This window comes from Kogia breviceps, chromosome 14 (assembly GCF_026419965.1).
Source record: "Kogia breviceps isolate mKogBre1 chromosome 14, mKogBre1 haplotype 1, whole genome shotgun sequence".
Classification (NCBI taxonomy): domain Eukaryota; kingdom Metazoa; phylum Chordata; class Mammalia; order Artiodactyla; family Physeteridae; genus Kogia; species Kogia breviceps.
This window is the reverse complement of record NC_081323.1, coordinates 16,759,360-16,783,816: the sequence shown is the minus strand read 5'-3', so window position 1 is coordinate 16,783,816 and position 24,457 is coordinate 16,759,360. Positions and strand designations below refer to the sequence as shown.

Sequence of the window (24,457 nt, the reverse complement as noted above, 5' to 3'; positions counted from 1 at the left end):
ACTTGGCACTTCTACTGCTCATTCCGTGTGCTAATGGATCACCACATCCCAGAAAGGGCTTCTCCTCCAGGCTGGGATCCAGAATGAAGAATACAGAGAGCAGAAACAACCAGCTTACAGCCAGCATGTAACATGAACAAGAGATCAACCTTGGTTGTCATAAGACACTGACATTTTGCGGTTGTTTGTTACTGCAGTATAAGCTAGCAAAAGCTGATTCCTATACCATCTATTCCTATTTTTCTTTAGGCTTCTGTCATAAACTGGTGTCTTTTTAACCTCCTTTGAGATCATCCTATGGTGATGCTCCTTTAATCTGTTAATGTAATGATTTCTACTGATAGGTTTTCTTACGTTAAATCTGTAGCAGACATTAGCTATTCCATCAAGAAAACGATGAGTGGGCTTCCCGGGTGGCGCAGTGGTTGAGAGTCCGCCTGCCAATGCAGGTGACACGGGCTCGTGCCCCGGTCCGGGAAGATCCCACGTGCCGCGGAGCGGCTGGGCCTGTGAGCCGTGGCCACTGAGCCTGAGCTCCGCAACAGGAGAACGGGAGAGGCCACAACCGTGAGAGGTCCGCGTATCGCAAAAAAAAAAAAAAAAAAAAAAAAAAAAAAAAGAAAGAAAAAGAAAACGATGAGTGCTGTTCCTTCTATAGTGGAGCACTGTCACTGGGAGATGGCTGCCCAGCCTGGAACTACAACTACCAGCATGCAGGGGTAACCATGGGACTAGTTCTCACCAGTAGAACATGAGTAGAAATGCTATGTATCCCTTACAGGCCCAAAGCTGATAAAGCAGGTGGAGATTCTCCACACTCTCTTGGGACTCCGGGGCCTTAGACAGTGGTTGAACCAAAAGATATAAGAATCCTGGGTCCCTGAGGGTTTCCCTGGTGGCGCAGTGGTTAAGAATCTGTTTGCCAATGCGGGCGACACGTGTTCGAGCCCTGGGCCAGGAAGATCCCACATGCCACAGAGCAACTAAGCCTGTGTGCCACAACTACTGAGCCTGCACTCTAGAGCTTGTGAGCCACAACTACTGAAGCCCATGTGCCTAGAGCCTGTGCTCCACAACAAGAGAAGCCACCGCAATGAGAAGCCCACGCACCACAACAAAGAGTAGCTCCCGCTCACCGCAACTAGAGAAAGCCCACGCACAGCAACAAAGACCCAACGCAGCCAAAAATAAACAAACAAAAAATAAATAAATTTATTTTTTAAAAAAGAAATGATAAAAAGGTATTCAAACGACAAAAAGAAGCCTGGGTCCTTGAATCACCACAATCATCACATGGGCCATGTTCCAACTGCTGTATGACTGTGAGCAAGAAATAAACCTCCATGTATAGGAAGCTTATTTGTTAGAGCAGCTAGTACTACCCTAATACACCATCCTTGCGCTCCAGGGATAAAACTAATGATATATGATTTTTTAATATGATGTTAGATTTAGAATAACATTTTATTGCAGATTTTAACTGAAACTGACTTGTCATTTCCCTTCTCTAGTACCTTTTTCATTCAGCTTCAATACTGAGGATATAAATTTGGTATTAAGCACAGAGAGCAACAAGAGCCGCTGTCCCATTTTTATTTTTTACTTTTTTTTTTTTGGGGGGGGGCTATGTTGGGTCTTCATTGCTGCACGTGGGCTTTCTCTAGTTGCAGCAAGCAGGGGCTAGTCTTCGTTGTGGTGCGTGGGCTCCTCATTGAAGTGGCTTCTCTAGTTGTGGAGCGAGGGCTCTAGGTGCGTGGGCTTCAGTAGTTGTGGCACGTGGGCTCAGTAGCTGTGGCTCACGGGCTCCAGAGTGCAAGCTCAGTAGCTGTGGTGCACGGGCTTAGTTGCTCCATGCCATGTGGGATCTTCCCAGACCAGGGATTGAATCCGTGTCCCCTGCATTGGCAGGTGGATTCTTAACCACTGTGCCACCAGGGAAGTCCCTGTCTCATTTTTATAAGTCTCTGGAACAAATTGTACAAGGCAGTGTCTCTCTATTCATATAAAACTGTGTGGGCCTTAAGATTTGGGGAGGAGGAGGAAGTTTTCACCACTATTTCAATTTCTTCAGCAGTAATTGTTCTAGTCAAGTTTTCCATTTGGTAACAGGCCAACTTTGGAATCTCATATTTTTTTCCATAAACCTATTCATTTCATATGGCATTTCACAGTTATTTGTGTAAAGCTGCTCATCCAATTCACTTATGAAATCTAAGTTGCTTTCATATCTGTGGTTATTTTACATGCACCTTCTCTCCTTATTCCTTGATGAATCTCACCATAGACTTGTCCATCTTTCTAATCTTTTCAAAGAACTAATATTTGGTTTTCTGAATCATTGTTTTTTTGTTTTTTGGGGGTTTTTTTTGGTACACGGGCCTCTCACTGCCGTGGCCTCTCCCGTTGCGGAGCACAGGCTCTGGACGCGCAGGCTCAGCGGCCATGGCTCACGGGCCCAGCCGCTCCGCGGCATGTGGGATCTTCCTGGACCAGGGCACGAACCCGCGTACCCTGCATCGGCAGGCGGATTCTCAACCACTGCACCACCAGGGAAGCTCCATTGTTATTTTTTCTATCCCTCTTTTATTGATTTCTGCCCTATCTTATTATTTTGATCCTTCTGGTTTCATTGGGTCAGGGAATATGATCTGAATGATGTCAATTCTTAGAAATCTGAGACTGACATTCTGGTCTATAATTTGATCCATTTTTTGTGAACATACGTGTGCTCAAAAATAATACATATTTAGTGTTTTCTGGGTGCAAGCTTATTAATCATGCTATATAGATCCTTTATATTCTTGCTTATTTTTGTCTGATCTGTTTCCAAGAAGAATATATTAAAATCCCTATCTACAATGGTGGCTTTATCTATGTATTACTATAATTCTGCCAGTTTTTTCTTTGTATAGTTTGAGGCTGTGTCGTTGGTTATATTTGTTCATGACTATTATATCTTCTTGGAATATTGTGGTATTGTGGCATTTTCAGAATAAACAATCACTTTCATCTCTTTTCATGTTGTTCACCTTAAATTCTACTTCATCTGATACTGAAATTATTAGCATAGCGTTATTTGGTTATTTTCCTGGAATGCCATTTTTATCCCTTTATTTTCAGCCTGGCTCTATGCTTTCGTTTACGATGACTCTCTTAAAACCACATATTGCTGGATCTTTTTTGTATCCTAATCTAAGGGTCCCTATGTCTTAATCAGTGAGATAAACTCATTTAAACTGTAATCACTGACACCGTAGGATTGATTTCTTCATCCTATTTTGTGTTTTCTATCTACCCTTTTTTTCTTTCCAGTTTCCTATCTCTTGATGAATTGATTCAATCATCTTTATTTTTCCTACTCTTAGTTTGAAATCTACAAAATATGCTCTTTAATTATTTTCTTGGTTGTCCCTAACTTTTGAAGTAAGACCCACATTTATACTTATTTTTCCTCTTAATATCTAAAGATTACCTACCCATGACCACATCCTCCTCACAATACTGCTTCCCCTACCTCTGTTCTTTCATACATACATTTCATTTCCTATGTTGGCACTGCCTGGAAATGTAGTTCCAGATTGGTTATGGGACCCCTATCCCTGTTTTTTCTAGCATATCCAGAACCCTAAGCAGAGGAAGAGCCCGATCACGCTTTATTTATCACATTCATTAGAACCAGAATTCTTCTCTTGGTTTATTATTATTTTTTGGTAGGGCAATTAAGAATACTGCTCCTGGTGGGGGAGGGGGGATAAACTGGGAGATTGGGATTGACATATACACACTACTATAGATAAAACATTGGGATGGCCAAAAAGTTCCTTCGGTTTCTAAGTAAACATAAAAGACATTTTTCATTTTCACCAACAACTTTATTGAACTACGTATTCACCGTTTTGTTCCACTACCTTCTGCCATTTTTCAGGCAACTTCATAATTCCATCTTCCCAAAACTTTTTATCTTTTTGAGCAAAGAACTGGTCCAGGTGCCTTTTACAGTCTTCCAGGGAACCGAAATTTTTTCCATTAAGACAATTTTGTAAAGACCGTAATAAATGGAAACCTGAAGGTGCAATGTCTAGTGACTATGGTGGATGAATCAGAACTTCCCAGCCAAGCTCTAATAATTTTTGCCTGGTCATCAAGGAAACATGCGGTCTTCCAGTATCCTTATGGAAGATTATGCGTTTTCTGTTGACTAATTCCAGAACGCTTTTCATCGAGTGCTGCTTTCAGTTGGTCTAACTGGGAGCAGTAATTGTTGGAGTTAATCGTTTGGTTGTCCTGAAGGAGCTCATAATAGAGGACTTCCTTCCAATCCCACCATATACACAACATCACCTTCTTTGGATGAAGACCGGCCTTTGGTGTGGTTGGTGGTGGTTCATTTTGCTTGCCCCACGATCTCTTCCGTTCCACATTACTGTACAGTATCCACGTTTCATCGCCCATCACAATTTGTTTTAAAAACAGAATGTTTTCGTTACGTTGAAGTAGAGAATCGCATTCAGAAATACGGTCAAGAAGGTTTTTTGCGCCTAACTTATGTGGAACCCAAACATCAAAGCGATTCATATAATCAAGCTGGTGCAAATCATTTTCAAGGCTTGATATGGACATTTTGAGTATGTAGGCTATCTCGCACGTGGTATAACACTGATCATTCTCAATGAATGTCTTGATTTGATTGTTATCAACTTCAACTGGTCTACCCAACCGTGGAGCACTGTCCAGTGAGAAATCTCCAGCACGAAACTTTGAAAACCACTTTTGACATGTTCGATCAGTCACAGCACCTTCTCCATACACTGCACAAATCTTTGTGTGTGTTTCAGTTGCATTTTTACCTTTCTTGAAATAATAAAGCATAATATGCCAAAAATGTTGCTTTTTTCCTCCACCTTTAATATGAAAATGGCTACACAAAAATTCACCAATTCTGATGTTTTTTAATGCACACTGATATGACAGCTGTCACAATACAATCTAACAAAATTGTTTCCAATGAAGTTAAAGACAACTAAGCACTACTAGAGCCCTCTTATGGATAAAAGAACAAACCTTTTGACCAACCTAATAGATAACTAATAAGGACCTACTGTGTAGCACAGAGAATTCTTCTCAATACTCTGTAATGACCTGTATGGGAAAAGAATCTAAAAAAGAGTGGATATATGTATATGTATAACTGATTCACTTTGGTGTACAGCAGAAGCACAATATTTCAAATCAACTATACTCCAATAAAAATTTTTTTAAAAGAAGTGTTCCTACAAATATTCTTATTTTAATAGCTTTATTGAGGTACAATTTACATACCATAAAATTCACCCATTTTAAGTATATGATTCAATGATTATGATTATGTCTACAGAGTTGTGCTACCATCACTACACTAGTTTTAAACACTTCCATCACCCTAAAAAAATCCCTCATGCCTCTCTGCAGTCAAACTCTGTTCCCACCTCCAGCCTCAGACACAACCACTAATCCATTTTCTGTCTCCACTGATTTGCTGTTTTCTGAACAGTTCATATAAATGTAATCATCTGATACATGGTCTTTCTGTCTGGCTGCTTTTGCTGAACATAATGTCTTTGAGGTTCATCCATGCTGTTACATGTATCAGTACTTCATTTCATTGTACTGCTGAGTAGTATTGTATTATAAGGATGTACCACATTTTGTTTATCCCAGTTTCTGGACATTTTTAAATTTATTTTTTATTGACGTATAGTTGATTTACAATGTTGTGTTAATTATTGCTGTACAGCAAAGTGACTCAGTTATACATATATATATGTATATACACATATATATATATATATACATTCTTTTTTATATTCTTTTCCATTATGGTTTATCACAGGATGCTGAATATATTTCCCTGTGCTACACAGTAGGACGTTGTTGTTTATCCATTCTATATTTATCAGTTCACATCTGCTTCTGGACATTTTAATTGTTTCCATTCTTGGGGCGGAGCTATTCTGAATAATATTCCTATGAACATTTTCATATAAGTTTCATTTCTCTTGGGTAGCTACCTAGGAGTGGAACTGCTCGGTCATATCCTAAATCATGTAACTTTCCTAAGAAACTGCCAAACTGTTTTTCCAAAGTGTCTGTACCATTTTACATACCCACCAGCCAAGTATGAGGGTTTCAGTTTCTCCACATCCTTGCCAACACTTGCTATTATGTCTTTTTTATTACACTCATTCTGGTTGGTACACCTTATTTTTATAATCAGAAAAATAAGCACTTGGATGAGTATATGAAAATTGTCTCTCTGTATTATGATGTTAATGAAGTTAAGGGGGAAAAAAGAGCAAAACATATTAAAAGGAAGTACACAAAAATCGTGAACATAAGGTATTTACTTTTATAATGTAAAAAATTAACTTTAGTAAAATAGTAAATAACTTGAGGTGTTTTTACAGCTATTATAACCTTATTTTTCCTACTTAACATTTCCCAACAATGACAATTAGATGTTGAAGTTTCCCTTCAGCCTGCGACTGACTTGCAGGGAAGCTGTTGATTTTGTTAAGCTCCAGAGAGCTACAGAGCCTCCATGGCCCTCTCTCAAGTTAGCTAAGAGGCCTGGATATCCAGCTGTTGCCACAATCGATCCCACAATGCTTTTTCTGTTCCAGCATCAGAACACTGGGACCTCAGCTACTCAGAAACATCTCGTTCCTTTACAAGCATCCTGTGATCGTCCAGGCTCTCCCCATCCCTCATTTGGTTCTTACACCAAACTCTACCAGATGCACGGTATTAAACAGTTCTATGTTTAGCTAGTGACTGCAAAAGCCGCCTCATTATACATAAAGGTAAATGTTGCTTGGTTAGCACATAAACTAGAAATCTTGCCAAAGCATTCATCCATCAAGCAGTAACTGAGCATCAACTATGCATAAGACACCTTACTGCACCCCCTTGAGTTTACAATCTAACAACGAATCATATACCTTTCAAAGTACAGGGCACTAAAGGTCCAAAAGGACAAACACACAGAAGGGTCTACAGGATTTTGGAAAAGGAATATATTTTTTCTAACTGAGAAATGAAAGACATTTCTAGGAAAAAGTCACCTGTGAGTCTGGGGTATCAGTTGAATATGGAACTCAGAGGTCCAGGAACTCCATGATGACCTAAGATAAGCATTTAGGAGGCGAGACCATGGAAAGGGCTCCACCCCGCTTCTCTGCACCCAGTTTCCCTCTCAAATGCTCTTCTCTTCATTCACAGTCACCACCAAATTTCTTACCTCCTGCCAGACACCCATACAAAGGCCAGTTACCCTGCTTTAAATTGGTGACTTCAGCAACAATTTAAATGCAGCCAGGCAAGGACTTTCTGATTCAACTTGTCCAAAATGAGAAAACTCCAGAAAGTACCACCAGAGTTGTGTTTATCCTTAACAATATGGCACTTACAAGCTCTCCATCCTTTTAAGAATATAACATTCGACAAAATAATCATTTAACTGCACATCACAGGCCACCATTTTATGCTAAAGATCCTACTTTGTTGAATAATTTCAGAAATGACTTTAATATCAAGAGCCAAAACAAAACCTTCCACTAGAGGGGAATGTGTTTTTTGGCCTGATGAATAATTTGCACACAGTAATGGGAAGTCATCCAAGCCACCAAGCGTGAATTACTAATTTTCAAAAGACTAAAAAAATAATAAAGTACATTCAACCTTAAAACTATTCTGAACATAATCTTCCTTTGAGGATTCAGAATGCCTGGAAACACTTTAAATTGTGAATAAGGACCATGAACTCTCGGTTGTCACATCCATACAAAGTTATTCAATAAAACCCAGCAGGCTTAGAGCTTACTAATCCTATTCGAAGCTAAAAAGAATGGCTCTTCTAATAGTAAATGTAAGGTAAATGCCGTCAGAATTGGGTATAGCAGATGTGCTTATTAGGGAATGTCACTGGTTTTTAATTGATTCCAGGTTTACTGCAGGTGTCAAAATTCACCCTATATAGGTATATCATTTTATGAATTTTGACAAACTTATATAATCGTGTAAGCACGACAAAAAACAAGGTATAGAATATGTTCATCATCCCCCCAAAATTCCTTCATGCCACTTTACAGTGAACCCCTTCTCCCTTCCCCTAATCCCTGGCAATCATGAATCTAGTTTCTGTTCCTTAAGTTTTACCTTTTTCCAGAATGTCGTATAAGTGGAATCACATAGTATATAGCTTTAGAGTCCGGCTTCTTTCACTTTTAAGAGTTATCTATGCTGTGCAAATTATTATATACAGGATGGATAAACAACAGGTCCTACTGTACAGCACAGGCAGTAACTATATTCAATGTCCTGTGATAAACCATAATGCAAAAGAAATATGAAAAAGAACACATAAATGTATACCTGACTCTGCTGTACAGCAGAAATTAACACAACATTGTAAATCAACTATACGTTTACAAAATTTTTTTTAAAAAGAGTTGTCTATGCTGTTTCATTGACTTTTGTTTTTTTAACAAAACTAGGGCTGGGATGTCCCAATGGATGGATACTAGTGGCCTCATACCAGGCTCTCTGTCACTGTTCACAAGGTATGAAATTCCTTTACAGGGGGCTTTCTGAGCAACCTGATACCTTTTTCTTCATATGTTAAAGGTGGAACAAATATTCATTTTTTGAGATCTGGGCAATGTTTTCAAAGAGCAAAGCTTTTTACTCAAGGACACAAACTTAGCCTATGGAACTCTGTGACCCCAGCCCACCAGGGGCACAAAACCTACCGGTTAACTCACCTGAACTGCAAAATAATCAGTGGTCAACTTGGATAATACTATTTTCTCTCAAAAATAAAACAATCCTGCTGGGTGAATTTCTCAAGAAATGACAGATTATTTTACTTTGTTTTGATTTGAGAGAGAGAGAGAGAGCGAGAGCGAGAGCGCGAGCGTGTGTGTGTGTGTGTGTGTGTGTGTGTGTGTGTGTGTGTGTGTGTGTGTGTCTGAAAACATTTCCAAAAGTAGAACGTCCAAAAGTGCTCTGGGCAAAGGCAGTGATCATCGGGAGCCTCAGGTAACACTTGAAGGGTAGCAAGTATCCTGATAAACAGCAAACATGGAGAGTCCGGCAGAGCCTGCTCCGACGGTTCCCCAGTTTACCAGAGGGAGGGGCTCCCCTCACCTTCCCCACCCCCCAGCACATCCCATTCCAGAGTCCCTGGTTCCACCATCACGTACTTGCTCCTGCACCTGCACACTCTACAAATATTTACGAAGTGCCCCATGGTGATGACACCGTGCTCATCGCAGGAGCAATTCAGCTCCTGCACAGCCAGCCAGAGAGTACAGACTCTCAGTGGAGATGGTGCTGAGTTCAAATTCCTTCTTTTTTGGCCCTTTACCTCCAGCCTTCTGCCCTCTAGAGATACCCCAGAAAGGTCACCCAGATTAAGTTTGATGACCGAGGAGTTCAAATCAGGCACTCACTCTCCAGCCCACTCAGGCATACACTGCTATGCCCATTCCCTGGTTCCAGGCATCCAGCTTGGTACCAGTGGGTTTGGGGGACCTTCCAAACATGTCTCCTCACAGAATTTTCACTGAATAATAATCTGATTCTCCCATTACCTAGGGAAAGAACATCTTACTCTGAAGCAGTCTAGCTTCTAGAACAACCTTATCTCTTATTCACATGCAAGTAGCCATTTAGGAGAAGGGAAGCAACAGCTTGAGAAGGTGACAAATTCTCTCCATTTTGTTTTTCTCATCTTTAAGATCAAGTTAATAATCAATCCCTCCCTACTACAGAATTAAATAATGGATAATAACAATAACATCAAACGTTATTATTCGAAAGCCTATTTAAGGGACAAACACCACGGAACGTGCGTTACTTTCATTATTTATTTTAATCCATGTGCCCAATCTTAAGAGAGAAGAATATTTTTATCCCCATCTAATATGTGAGGAAAGTAAGGCTCAGAGATGCTGAGTAACTTGCTCACAACTGCCAGCTAGTAAATGATACAGAGAGGATGTGAACACGTTCTCTTTACCATTACATTGAACCTCATTCCATTTCTGGCAATCAGTCCCAAGGAAATAATAATGGTTTAAAAGTTTCATCCATAAAGATGCTCCTTGTGGTTTGAGGAGAAAATCAGAAAAAGAGTTAACATCCAACAACCAGCCATGGCTAACATTTTAAAATCATTACAATACATGGTTTATGAAGGCCAGGTGAAGAAATGTGTTCACCTCCCCCTCTCCCCCCAAAGCCTACTGATATTACAGTAAATAAGTACAAATAGGAAAATGTCATAAAAGCAGCACTGTGAACTCTGGATGAACTTATGAAAACCAGAAGGCAGGTGCAACAGTGCTGGTAGCAGGACCAGGGCACACAGAGAGGGGAGAAGGAGCTAGAAAAAGGAAGAAGAAGATGCCTCCCATTACGGAAGCCCCCAGGGGAATAGATACGGATACCAGGAAGGGCAGGAATGAGTGACCACTGTCTGCAGGAAGGTTACACGTGTTGGCCTTGAGCCATCAACTCACCCATCACCACTCACCTCCTTACCCAAGAGCAACGAATGAGTTTTCCCAGGCTGAAAGAGGACATATAAATTCTAAGGGTACTTAGCAATCTCCAAAGAGGTATGTAAGCTTCCAGAGTGGGGATTATCATAACAGAATACGTTCTCCTTCAGCTAAGCATGCGGGGAGTGGAGTGCCACACCTGTCTGCTTTCGTTCCCTAAACGGCTGCTAATCAACTCAGCTGCCCACGTACTTGGTGGTGGACAAGCAAAACCACTCCAGCTACGTGTATCAATCACCCCAGCCCTGCATTCCTAGAACGAATGGACAACCGGAATCATCATACACGTGGGGAGAAAAACACTACCAAAGAAAGGAGTGAGCTGAACCAATGGAACTGACTCCAAGGAAAACAGAGATAACTCAGAAACAGACAAGAACTTTCAAAGAATCCTTAATAATATTTTCTAAGACACTGAAAAAGATATTAATACATAACAAAAAATAACAGGTGGCTACTTTTTTAAAAAAGCAATCAAAGAACCAAAAGAAATGAGTTTATGGAGGGAAATTAAGAACATGGTAAAAGGAACCCCCCAAAAATTAATAGGAAAATTAGAAGAAAAACCTAAGGAAATCTCTGAGAATAGAGAGCAAAGAGAGAACTATTTGGAAAATGAAAAACAAAGTAAGAGATATGGAAGGCCATTCCATAAAGTAAATATCCATCTACTGGACGTTCCTTGGAGAGAGAGTAAAGAAAATGGCGAGAAGGAAATAATGACGAAAATGCTAAAGATAAATTTCACAGAACTGAAGAAAGAAATCAGACTGAAAGGGCCCATCAAGTGCCAAATAGGATAAATGGAAAATATCATATAGAAAACATCCTAAAATCTTCCAGGGCCTATACGTTAGGGGAGGCGGGGTGTGGACAAAACAAAACAGATTATCCATAAAGGAAGGAGGACTTTATGTGTTGCACTAATTAGCGATACTGAATATTAGAGGACAGCTGAACATATTTTGAAATGTCACGGAGCAAATTATTCTAAGTTTCTAGAGTCATACACACACACACATACACACACACACACACACAAAACCCCCACAGTGTAAAGTTTAAAATATTTTTATTCAATCCTCAATAACCAAAAGTTTTCCATACACTTATCCATTTACAAAAAGTTCGTTAGGAATATAGTGAAACAAAATGAAAAGAAATACAGGGGAAAAAAGATTGGGAATTCCAGAAAGAGCAGAATTCCAGGGGAACAAGAAACAAAAACTCCAGGAAGATGGGAGAGCAGCAGGCCACCAAAGAAAGTGGCACATATCAGAGCACATCACAAAGAGTGTGAAGGAACACTTGGAAGGTATCTGGGGTGCACTGAAGAAGGCATCTGCTTTGTCCACCAAGAAAAATGAAAGACAGAAAACAAAAAAGCTGTTGCAAGACAGTCAGATCTCAACATAGTCAAAATATAACACGCCATGACTGTAGCAACTGATGGAATGGTAAAGAAAGCGCCATGACTGTAGCAACTGATGGAATGGTAAAGAAAGCGCCATGACTGTAGCAACTGATGGAACGGTAAAGAAAGCAAATTCATCTGACCTTGGTGCCTGGAACTTTTTGAGGGACACAGCTCTAACTGCAGAGGCATCCATGCCTCTTTTGCCCAGGTTTTCCCAAGACACAAAGCATAAGACCGGAGGCATATGAGGAGGGAGTTTATTTTGGGAAGTGATCCCAGGTGACAGGAGTGGAGGGCTGGGAAGAGTTGAACAAGGATGGAGAGAAAGTCAATTCAAGCGTATACGACAGAGCTGATCACCACTGGAACAACCCTGACTCCATCCCACTGAGGACCCTCTGAGAATTATCTGCTTGGGGAAAGAAGATGGGAATATGTACCCACTGACTTCCATTGCCACTGATCAAGGGCTGCCCCCAAGGGCCTGGCATTTCCAGATGTGTATATACATCACAATGGCTGAGCAGGACACTTCCCAGATGCAGCAGCAGAAAAGTCCCAGGACAGAGAATGAGAAATACACAGTGCACTACGTAAAACTGTATTTTCCATGTGCATGTAACATTTTGTAATAATGACTGTGTAAATGAGAGACATAAATAGTACGTAGACATCAGCACTGCTCACCAAATATTTTTGGCTCTCAGCCTTCAGAGCTTAAGATGGAAACACACTCTTTGGCTCCTTCATGGTTGAGTGGGACCATGGGATTAGTTCTGGTCAGTGAATTTAGGATATCCCACTTCCATTCAGGACATGTAAATGCTGATGCAAGAAACTCCACAGCTTTCTTTCCACCTGCTGTAAGGAACACCAACACTGCAGATAATAGTAGCTCCATTTCTATGAGTTGCCTAGTCAAGACCCAGCCCAGAGGCTCCCATCCACCACAATAGACATAAAAGTGAAAGAGAAATAAGCTTTTGTTGTTTAAAACCATTGAGATCTGGGGATTATTTGTTACTGCAGCCTAACCTAGACCTTCCTGACTGATACAATGAGTAAAGGCTTTATAATGTTGTGGGAGTAAACCAGCCTACAAAATTTTACCCCCCCCCACACACACAATGGTTACACTGTACATAAAAAATAAACCTATATACAAGAAAAGAGGGGATGACAGCACACCAAGCACTAACAGTGTTTGCACTCAGTTGACAGAATTCCAAGAAAAGTTCTTCCAGTTTCTCTTTCTAAATTTTACATAATGAGCATGTATTATTTATGGAAAACAAACTTTGAAAGAAAAACTCAAGTGAGCAAAAGTGCAGAATCTAGGAAGAGAGATTGGCGGGCAGGACATGTTTGCTTTGTGCTTATTATGAAGACTAAACTCCTGTACCTTTTCCACTTGGTAAAATATGCAAATCTTTTGATATCAGGGCAGGGGAGGGAGGGTCCTAAATGCTGGGAAGTTTATGGCAGCTTTACGATTCGAGTATTCTGAAAGTCTTCCAAACAGCCAGGAAAGTTTTCAGGTACCCTGGGCTGTTTCTACCCACTACTTCCAAATCTCCCAGTAACGTGTACAGCTTTGGCTGACAGGGATTACTTTTTCCCAAAAGAGAATCTTAGAAAATCCAGCTTCCAGAATTCAACAACATGAAGACTTGTGCATGTGCCTATGCATGCTCACATCGCCCCCCACCACGACACACACACACACACACACACACACACGCAACACAACACACATGACAGGCCAGTATTTTTTAAATCAATTCTGGAACCAGTCACCCAATTTATTTCATGAGCCTCTAGTCTATTTTCCTAACAGCAGCCAGAAGGATCCTTAGGAAGTTCTCACGGTTCAGGTAACTTCCCTGCTTCAATACTCTGATGATTTCCCACTGCATTTAGGGAATGAAATCAAAAACACCTAACCATGGCCTGTGAGGTCCCTGTCCAGCTCTCCCACTGACCCATTACACACCAGCCATTATGACCTTCCTCTTTGGCCCTTGAACACACCAAGCTATTCTTCCACCTCAGGGCCCCCGTGCTTGCTGTTCCCCTTTCCTGGAATGCTGTTCAGGCTCTCAGCAATCCTTCCTCCTTCTCATCCTTCAGAATTCAGCCTAAACGCCACTTCTGCAGCGAAGCCCTCTCCAAACACCACCATCCAAAAGGAGTCCCATCCCCAGGATTCTCCCATCATGTGTTCCTTTCCTGCAGAGAATTCACTGCAACCCTAGTTCTTTTGCTCATTTATCTTTTTCAGGTGTTTATTGCCTGAGGTCTTTGTCTGGTTCATGGCTGCATCTCCAGCATTTAGAACAGGGTCTGCATACAATAAATGCTTAATACATGTTTGTTGAATGAATATTACAGGGAGGTCACCTACCAGCTGTGAACAGGCCAACAGAAGGGTACAGCAAGCACCGAGGAAGAGGAGAGCAGGTCATCAGGGTCGACTTCCAGAGGGAGAAGATGCTGGAGGCACGCTCTGAGGGACAGTCAGGACTTGAGGGTGGACAGAGTAACAGGCGAGGGAAATGGGGCGTGCAGAAGCCCCACAGCCTGGAAGCTCGCAGAGTGGGGGGCGGGGCCAGCTCGTGGTGGGCGCAGGGTGCCGAGAGGCCCAGAACTGCTCTCATCCTCTCTGCACCTTGGAGATGACGTCCCACCCTCAACTCAGGAGCTGGGGGAGAGAACGTTTCCACCAACTGCTTCTGCTTGGGGAGGGATAAAGCCGGTTTCAAACAGGAGCCCGGCCAACACAGCTGAGGCTCCGGCTCCTGTCCCACTGGCCTGTTATCAAGCAGATTTACACCCCGTGATACCTTGTACTTTCACCCTGTCACCTGTCACTGTGATCTCTCCCATCAGCTCTGAGAGGTAAATCGCTGTTATTATCTTTCAGCTCTACAGCCGAGAACTGCGGAGCATGGAGGCTAAGTGACTGTCAAAGTTAGTGGCCCGACAGACAGGATTAGAATTCAGCCCCTGCAGTCACATACACGCACAGCCCTGGGCCCCCGGCCGTCTCGTTTCTGGGCTCCGAGGCCAGGAGGCTTTGGATGTGTAGGTGTGGCTCCCCCATCCTCACCCCTGAAAACCCTCCAGGCCGCCACTGTCACTCTCCTTTCCCTCCCCCTTCCCCCGCGTGTGTGTCTCTCCCTCTCCCTCTTTTCCTAAACCTGTTTGGCTCTTTAGATTCAAAACTTCCTCCCACCTGACTTCAGGCAGGAGAACGGATCACTGGCCTCCTCTTCTGGATACCACCAGCAAGGCCCGTAAGCTCCTTCCTTAGGTGAGCCAAACCACGGAACAGCGTGTGAGGAAGGGCTGTAATTCCCAGAGTGACAGCACAAGTGACCGCCGAGGAGTTGGCCCACCAGGAAGAGCCTCATGGTAACTGAAGCCTTAGCCTCTCACCGGGGGCCCTGCTCCCCCACGCCTCCTCCCGGGAGCTCCAGACAGAGGGCTTCCTCCACTCCTGGCCTGCTGCCAGCCCAGCAGGCTCCCCCATCCACAGCCCTGCCGGCCCAGAATGTTCACAGGGGTCCTTCCAGATGCACAGAGAAGGCCAATCCCTCACGGCCCCCGGGGGCTGGAATCCAGGGCATCAACGGGGCAGGCCGGCTCATCATGGCTCGGCCCGCAGGCGGGCACCAGGTGAGGCCCCGGCTCCCGCAGGACAGGAGTGAGGGCAGGAGGCTGCCGGTTGGGGACTCTGGAGGCACCAGGCTCCCCTTCCTGACGGCATAAATCAGCGGGCGTTGGTGCACAGCACGAAGGCCCGAGGTAAGTTTGGAGAAGATTAAATTACAAAGCCAAAGCTTCCAAGCCAGGAGGCCTTGACAACCATAAACCCGCCTGTGGAGGATCTCAGAGAACATCAGGCAAACAAGCTTTCTCTAAGTGACTAATGAACGCTGGCCTCCGTAAGGATACGATTCAGCAGCGCAGAGGCCTCGGAGGGCCCTGGTTCCAAGCAAAGCCCACCAAGGGGGCCAAGGGGCACCTCGGGAAAGGAAGGCGGAGATGAAGAGCATGTGGGCTGTGGGTGAGGAAGAGGCCAGCCCTGATCCCAGCTCCGTGGCTTACAGGCTGTGTGACCTCAGGCAGGTCGCCTAAGCTCCCTTTCCTGGCTCAGCAAATGAGGTTAAACCAAAGGGATCTTGCAGAGTCACTGTGAGCGCCTGCCCCACAAGCACCACTCAAAATGGTAGCCATGACAACAAAGTTGATGATGATGTAAGAAAGTAAAATTAATGGCCACAGAATGAACATTAATGAGAGAGAATGCAAGACACTCACTCTGCACCAGATACCGTCCTTGTCCTTTCAATCTTCGTGCTAATTCTATGACAAGACGCCATCAGGGTTCCATTTGAATTTGGAGAAGCCGAGGCACAGAGAAGCTGAGTAACCTGCCCAAGGACACACAGCTGGTTATGGGCGGTGCTGGGATTCAAACCCGGGGAAGCCAGGCTGCTCCAGGATGGTAAACACTGAACTCCCCTGACTCTGAGAATTTGCGAGTCAGAAGGAATGCAAGGGTCATTGTCCCCACGTTCATTTCAAAGAAGGAGACACCTAAGCCCAGAGGGCGAGAGAATAGCTCCAACACACTGCCAGACAGTGACTGGATGGCCAAAGCCACGCCACAGCTTTTTGAGAGCAAAAAGCACGGGACTCTTTGTGATGCTAAATTAGCTCACGTGAATATTCACGCAAGATGTAGGTGCAATGCAGTGATGGGCTGTGCACAATGAGCCAGGAGGCTTCTGAAGACAACCCCCAGGCTGGCCTCCAGGCCCCCTTCTCCCCACCACCAGCCACACGAGGAAGGTCAAGAGAGCAGGGCCCTCCGGATTCCAGAGCCAGGGGCAGAGACAGCCAGTCCGCCCACCCCCCATGCTGGAAAGAAGCCCCAAGGGGCCTGATGACAAACTGAAATTTGGGACTTTATCACAGACCCATGATGGCCAAAATCAAACCTTTCATGTGCAGTTAAAGACTCCCTTTGAGAGGCAGCACAACAGTTATAAACTCAGACCTTGGACCCAGACTTCCTGGGTTCCAGTCTCAAGTGGCAAACCTTGGCCTCATCAGTCAACCTCTCTGCCTCAGTTTCCTCATCTGTAAAATGGAGATAACTGCACCGACTTCATAGGGTTATTTTAAAGCCCACATGGATTCATAGGAACAGAGCATATAGGATATTCCCCCGCCATGGGTATAATATAAGCATTCGTTATACAGAAAGCTCTCCATGATCTGTCAGTCCATTCTTCAAAAAGGTGACTTTTTTCCTTTTTTGAGGGCTCCCTTGCCCTATGGGGCAAGCATCTTCAAAGACTGCCTTGAAGCCTCGGCATCTGTCCCTAACCTGATGGAATATGTCTTCGGAGGATGAAGAACCGACTTAATACTGCTGAAGCTGACCCCACAGTGTGAAGCAAACCAAATTATATGTTTAAGCAAAAAAATTACTTCAAGAGAAAATGCTAAGCACAGCAACTGTATCCAAAGGCCATGTTTTAAGTATTCACACTCTGCGCCCCTGGGCTGAGCAGCACATTAGATGCTCCGTAATGGCACACCCAGCTTTCAGAAACTTTTAAGTGGTTTTGTATTTTGATTCCCCTCCCCTACCCAGTGGCCTGCTTGTAGTGGGAACTGGCTACATGCATCCTGACAGGTATTTTTCTTGCTACCCACTAATATTCAGCCCTGCAGCATCCCTCCCTGAGCTGGACTCTGGCATAAGCAGGATTTATACCAGCTCTTTGAAAGATCCCCAGATGAGACAGTGCAAACCTCTCCTTCCTTCGCACCCTGTCTGTCCTGGGTGAAGGCAGCATGACAGCATCTCCCCGCGCCCCCCCGCCCCCCGCCACACACAAGACAGGCATTTCTCCATAATAATAATGATAAGTCTTTACACCACGAGCAGAGAAGTATGATTAAATCTATCCTCTCTACCCCAGGTCCAAAAAAACAACAGTAATGATTTCCTGTATGCATGTGGAACCTTAGAGGTCACAAGATAATTTCAGCCCAACCATCTGCTGTGAATGTCGTGACACCCAGTGTGGTCAGTAGGTCAAAACTGGTGTCCTGTCAGCCGCAGACGAAGGAATGGATCAGAGAGCATACTTGGATCATACACACAGAAAGTTGGAAGGAGGGACGGACCTCATACATTAGTCTGCCTTCGCCAGTCTGATGCGTCCCCTGGCCTTTCTCCTCCCTGCTCTGGGCTTACTTCCTGAAGGCACCAGGAGGGTCAGGTGACAGGACAACTTGTTTCCCCAGCAGTCCCCACCCCTTCAGAGACATCCACAGTTTGCCTAAATTCATTTTCCATCCCTACCTCCCAACCTTCCCCTTCACAAAGAGCGTTTCCCAACTGCCCTGCTCGAAAAGTCTCAATCTCATTTTTGCAAATCCAATCCTCCCAGGCCCAACTCAAACAGCTCTTCTTCGAGAACACTCTCTGACCGCCCCCACCCAGAGAGCAGCAGCCGCAGGACATGCCGCCCCTCTCCGTATCCCCACAGAACTTGATCCTTCCTCAATAGGTCATTATTTCTGGTCTTGGGACTTCTCTTCCATCAGCCTGGGGCACCTTAAAGACAAGAGCCAAGGTGTGCCCACCTTGCAAGCTCCCACAGGCCTCACACGGTGCCTGGTCTATAGTAGGGACTCGGTCAGTATCTATGCATTAGTTGCATCAACCCTGGAAGACCTACGTGTATCACATAGAGGTTTACCTGTGTGAGGACGACCCCCTTAGAAATTCAAGAACACAGACAGACTGCAAAATCGTTGCACTGGGTCAGCATGGAGTTGCCTTCAACGCAGGCAATGCCTGAATCTGTCTGTGAATTAAAACAAAAGTCACTAAGGAGGCAAGTTCAAGCATCATCAAAACATCAGACCTTGAAATACAACCTGAAGGTTCCCCCCCAGACCTTGGGGCTGCATCCACAGTTTTCTTTCCAAAATCATCACAAAATGTCTCTTTCATTCCAGGTCCTGAGTTAGTATCCAGGACAGACAGGGCTCTCGTCCCAGGCCCTGACCTGAGGGAGCTCACAGCCTAGGAGGGAAAAAAGACACACAACCAGACAGTGACAAAACAATACAAAAGCACTCAAATGGGGCACATCTAGGTAACACAGGAGCACAAATCGGGAAGGTTTCCAGGAGGAAGAGGATGAGCTAAAATATGAAAAGGATGGCATTTACCATGCAAGTCTATATACATGTGACTCGTGTGTGTGTGTGTGTGTGTGCTTGGATGGAGTTAGTAGCAACTGAATGTGTTAAAGGATGCAGTACTAAAATTTCCAGACAAAGCAAAAGATTCAACCAATATCCAAAGAATTTTACCCCTAGTTCAGATAATATACACGGTTGAAGGAATTTCTGGTGACAGAGAGACAAAACACGTTGGCTAACTTTTCATCAGAATGTTTTGATGCCACATAAGCACACATACTCATTACCAAGTTTAAAGCTGATTTACATATCATTACCTCTAGAGGATACAAAGGTAAGAAAATCTAAGTTCTCCGAACCTCAGTTTTCTCATCAACAGTACAAGGATAAAATAGACCTCGCAGGATCTGCTATGGGTAGATTCCACGAGACAATGTACCCAAAACACTCTGCGTTAAAAACCACATAGCACGCTCTTGATTACTTGTAACTTTAATGGTGGGAATCAGCATAGCATTACGGGGAGGCACTGGAGTCTGCAGACGTGGGTTCCGATCTTAGCTCCACCTCTTACTGGCTATGACCTTAGACAAAGCTACGTAGCCTTTCTAAGCCTCAGACTCCTAAGCTGTAAAATGGGGATTCTAATACAGACCTCATGGTTCTAATGATGAAATGAAGTTATACGGTGAAGCATTACTGGTACTGGTACTTTTGCCAAATAGTTTGTCTATTTCAAAGGTGGGTTAGAAAACTGAGTTCATAATCTACATGTTCAAGGACACCCAGGTGTTGGAAGTAGGGGAAGAGCACAATATGAGAATTCTGGCTTCAGAATTCTGGGTCTGATTATTCAATATAACTGCCTACATAGGGCTGACTCTGGGTAACAGCTGCCCCTGGCAGCCTGGACGTGCCACAGGAGTAGGGGCAATTCTCAGGAGAGAAAAAAGAATCAAAGTTGTAAGCTAGATGTCTCAGATTATATATCTAATATACTTAAATTTGGGGAAAAACCCAGCTTTTCACTGGAGGTCATTGACACACAAACACATAAAACACATGCACACACACATCCCATGTGAGACGTCAGACGATTTTTTAAATGTGTAAAACTAGTGCTGGAAAATGAAATATTCAGCTGACCTAATTTTTACATTGGGAATAGGAGACATCCGTATATTTTCCATAAATCCAACAAAATATTTACTTTGTTCCAACATGAAGATGTAATGAGTCAGATAAAGAGAGGAACAGGATGGCAGGCAGTGTCAGCCGGCCGCCCACCTCCCTTTGGTGCTCCCCAGAGGTCACCACCTGCAGAAACCTCCTGTCTACACCAGTGGCAACCCACATCTGACCATGGGGGCAGAGCAGGCCGGAACTGAGAGCTGATGGAGAAACATCGCAGCTTCCCTGTCCCTTAGCTGGGTAATGATGGTGTGTGTGACACGGTCTCTCGGGAAGCCTTCAGTAGCCCTGCCCTCCAGTTGCCCACACCAGGAACCCACTCATTAAACCACTCTTCATGGGCTTTCCTCGCTTCTCTGTCTCTTGACCCCTGGCTCTATCAGGTGCTTCCTGGGATCACCTCTGGAATAAACTATTGCACCTGGGTCCTTGTCTCCAGGTGTGCTTTGGGGAAAACCAGGCTAAGACAAAGAGAGAAAAATTGGAAAACAACATAGAAGGCGGCATGATGGCAAGGGGAAGAAGGTAACTGAAGGGAAGGTAAAGCTGCAGGGAAAAGGGAGATGAGATTAGGACTGAATGGGAGACAGGAAAGACCAGAGAGGAAATGTCAGCTTCCTCGACCAAGCAGCCCCTATTGACTGCCCCCTCACCCATGCCAGCCTGGCAAGCCACCAACCCCACAAATTCGTGCCTCCCCCCCCAAAGGCTTGCACATCCCCCCGTCCCCACTGGTGGTAGCCAACACTGGCCTCTTGTCACTGGGACCGGGTCCAGCAGCCAACGCAGAGGACAGGGTCTGGCCCCATGGTTCTCACCATCTAGAGCCCACCCCTCCCCCTCAACCACCAATGAGGCCCCACCTTCCTCCAAAGTCACTGGGTGGAGACTCTGAGCCAGATAATGGGCCCTGTGAAGTTAAGCACTCCAGGAGTACAGGTACAGCAGGTACCCAGCTCTCTTGATAAAGATGCCCTGGTTGGGACAGCGAGAGGCAAATTTCAGAAGCCTTACCGAGAGCCTTCTGAGATGAAAGCAAAGGCTAAAGAAAGCATGGGAAAGAATGATTTCCACTCCTGCCCTGAAATCCCAACCTGGACACTCCATTCTTTAATTTTACAAGGTTTGTACAAATCCTGCACCCTCAATGGGGGGGCAGTGTCACCCCCAAAGGGGTGGAAATTGTTCTTTAGATAGTCTAATACTACCTAAACAGCCTTAGACATTACAAGAATTTGTGGCTCTTCCAAAGCTCAAAATCTTATTCCATTTAATTTCATGGAGAAGGGGGATTGGTTAAAAAAAAAAAAAAAATCTGAAAAGCCTCCTTAGGAGAGTGATAATGGGGGAGAAACACTTGAGAAACAGTAATATAATGATGAAAAGCCTATTCTGGATTTATTTTCAACCCCTCTTAGGAAATAACGTCCACCACAGTAAGAATTTAACTCCTATCTCTCATCTAATATCCTGTAGAAAACAAACATCACAGCAATGCATGGGGAGCAGATGCTTTAAACAACATGTGTGTTTGCCACACATAATGACACTCTGTGACTTTTCTAGCACTTTTCATAAATTCCAGAGGTTAACTTAAACTTCACTGCTCTGCAGTGAGGCAGCAGAAATAAGAAAGATGAACGTCATTTTGAAGTCAATGCTAAGACCTACTGTTTCAATGGCCAGTCCCGGGTCACAGAATAAAGCTCTAAAAATGTCAGTATTAGGAGTCTGACCCTCTCCCACCATCATCTCGAACACAACTCCTGGCACAAGACACAGTAGGGCCTTTGATGAGATTTTGGTGAATTTCCCTAAACTCAGCATGTCCAAACCGAACTCAACTCTTCCTAATCCCCCAGGGCCGCCAGCTACATCACTATTCCTTAAGGTCCCAGGCATAAATCTTGGTGTAGGTGTGACCCAGCCAGTCGATGTAACAAAACGGCTAAGAGCCCAGGCTTTGAAATCTGCTACACCCAGGTCGAAACAACTTTGCCCCTTACCAACCTCAGGCAAGCTACCCTATCCACCTGCAAAACAGAAATAATAGCTACCTTCCTCGAAGAGTGGTGATGGGGCTTAAACACAGTGAGATACGTAAAATGCTTAGCACAGCATTGGGCACGGAGTAGGCGTTCAAAAGATGGGGCTCGCTATTACTGCTGCTGTCACGGACACTGGGGATGCCTTTACTCTCTGGGCTTCTAGAACGGTTGCAGGGTATCACTGAGAAGCCTAACATGGCACACAGTCTGACGGAGTCTCATCCCAGCTCCATAACTCACTAAGGCAGACTCTACGCAGAATTCATTTCCCTCGTCTGTAAAACGTGGGCAACATAACAACATCTACCTTGCAAGGTTGCTGTTAGTGTTAAACAGATAATGCACGTGATGCACACAGTAGATGCCCCATAGAGAGTGTGGTGGCTTCTACAGATTAATTATATCCTACTTCAAATCATTCTCCAATGGTTTCTCCCATGCAGTATTATTTTCAAGTACCTGGCCATTCAGGGATGCAAAACATCAAAGGGGGTCCTCATTTCCAAGGCCCTCTTACCAAGAAGAAAAGCAGGCATTGCAAGAGAAACTTGCATCCAGCCATCTGAGGTCTGAGAACTCTGCCAGGTGACCAGAGGAAAGGAGGGTGTGGTCAAGGCCACGGGGAAGAGGGCTTGACCCCATTTTCAAAGCCTGCAGTAGAAGCATGTCAGAAATGCTCTTTCTCAGGCCCCATCTCAAGTCTACTGAATCAGGAACCCTGGCAGTGGAACCCAAAAATCTGCTTTCATGAACCCTCCAGATGATTCTAACGCACGCTAAAGTTTGTGCCACTGGTCTATACAGACGGAGCCAGATGCTTCCAGCCTCATACCCCGCTACTCACCCCCCTTCAAGAGGGTCAATAGTGTAACTGATCCTACCAGGAGTTCATTCTCTTCTCTGCCCTTTCTTATAGACTCCCGTTAAACCTCATTCTTGATGTTTGCATCCTTTAAGTAATGCAAAGGGGCAAAGTGAAAATAAATGTTCAATAAGATAGCATAAAACCATGGCTCATGGCAGGATTTCAGTTACAGCTGTCCCCTTCTCCTTTGACTATGGGTGGAAAGGACTCTAATCATACAAGGAAGTCTAGCTTCAAACTAACTCATTTTTTAGCACACCAGGTGCTAGTTTCTAACGTCCAGGGCACTGCATATACTGAGGTCCTCTGTTCACAAAGATGCTACAGAACCAGAAAAGAGACGCAGGTCAGTGGAGAGGCCATCCCAGACAGAATGCGCCTGGGTAAGCCAAGGCTGCCCCAGACCAGACAAGAATCAGGGTAACACAGTAGCCTCGTGCAGCGGACACAGCATGACAGCTGCTAAATGGCTGGGCAACCCTAAGCCAACACCTGCTCTCTCTCTGGTCCTCGCCAATCAAATCAAAGCTGAGACTGGTTCTCCCAAGATCCCTTCCAGCCCCATGCTTCTGAGCCCACAAGTTTCATACAACATCAAAAAGGAAATAAAGGTCACTAGTTATTAGAGAGATGTAAATCAAAACTTCAAAGAGGTATCACCTCATACCAGTCAGAGTGGCCATCATCAAAAAATCTACCAACAATAAATGCTGTGGAGAACAGTATGGAGGTTCCTTGAAAAAATAAAAACAAACTACCATATGATCCGGCAATCCCACTCTTGGGCATATATCTGGAGAAAACCATAATTTGAAAAGATACATGTACCCCAACGTTCACTGCAGCACTATTTACAATAGCCAGGATGAATGGATAAAGGAGATGTGGTATACACATACAATGGAACATTACTCAGCCATAAAAAAAGAAGGAAATAATGCCATTTGCAATGACATGGATGGACCTAGAGATTGTTATACTGAGTGAAGTCAGACAGAGAAAGGCAAATACCATGTGATATAGTTTATATGTGGAATCTAAAAAAATGGTACAAATGAACTTATTTACACAACAGAAATAAGAGTCACAGATGTAGAAA

General features: G+C 44.1%; 1 protein-coding gene across 26 annotated transcripts in view; it reads right to left on the bottom strand.

The window, feature by feature from the left end:
* The window catches only part of PTPRT (protein tyrosine phosphatase receptor type T), a 1,303,183-nt gene that overhangs the window by 955,700 nt on the left and 323,026 nt on the right, over positions 1–24,457 (bottom strand). The gene's annotated exons all lie outside the window — the stretch shown is intronic.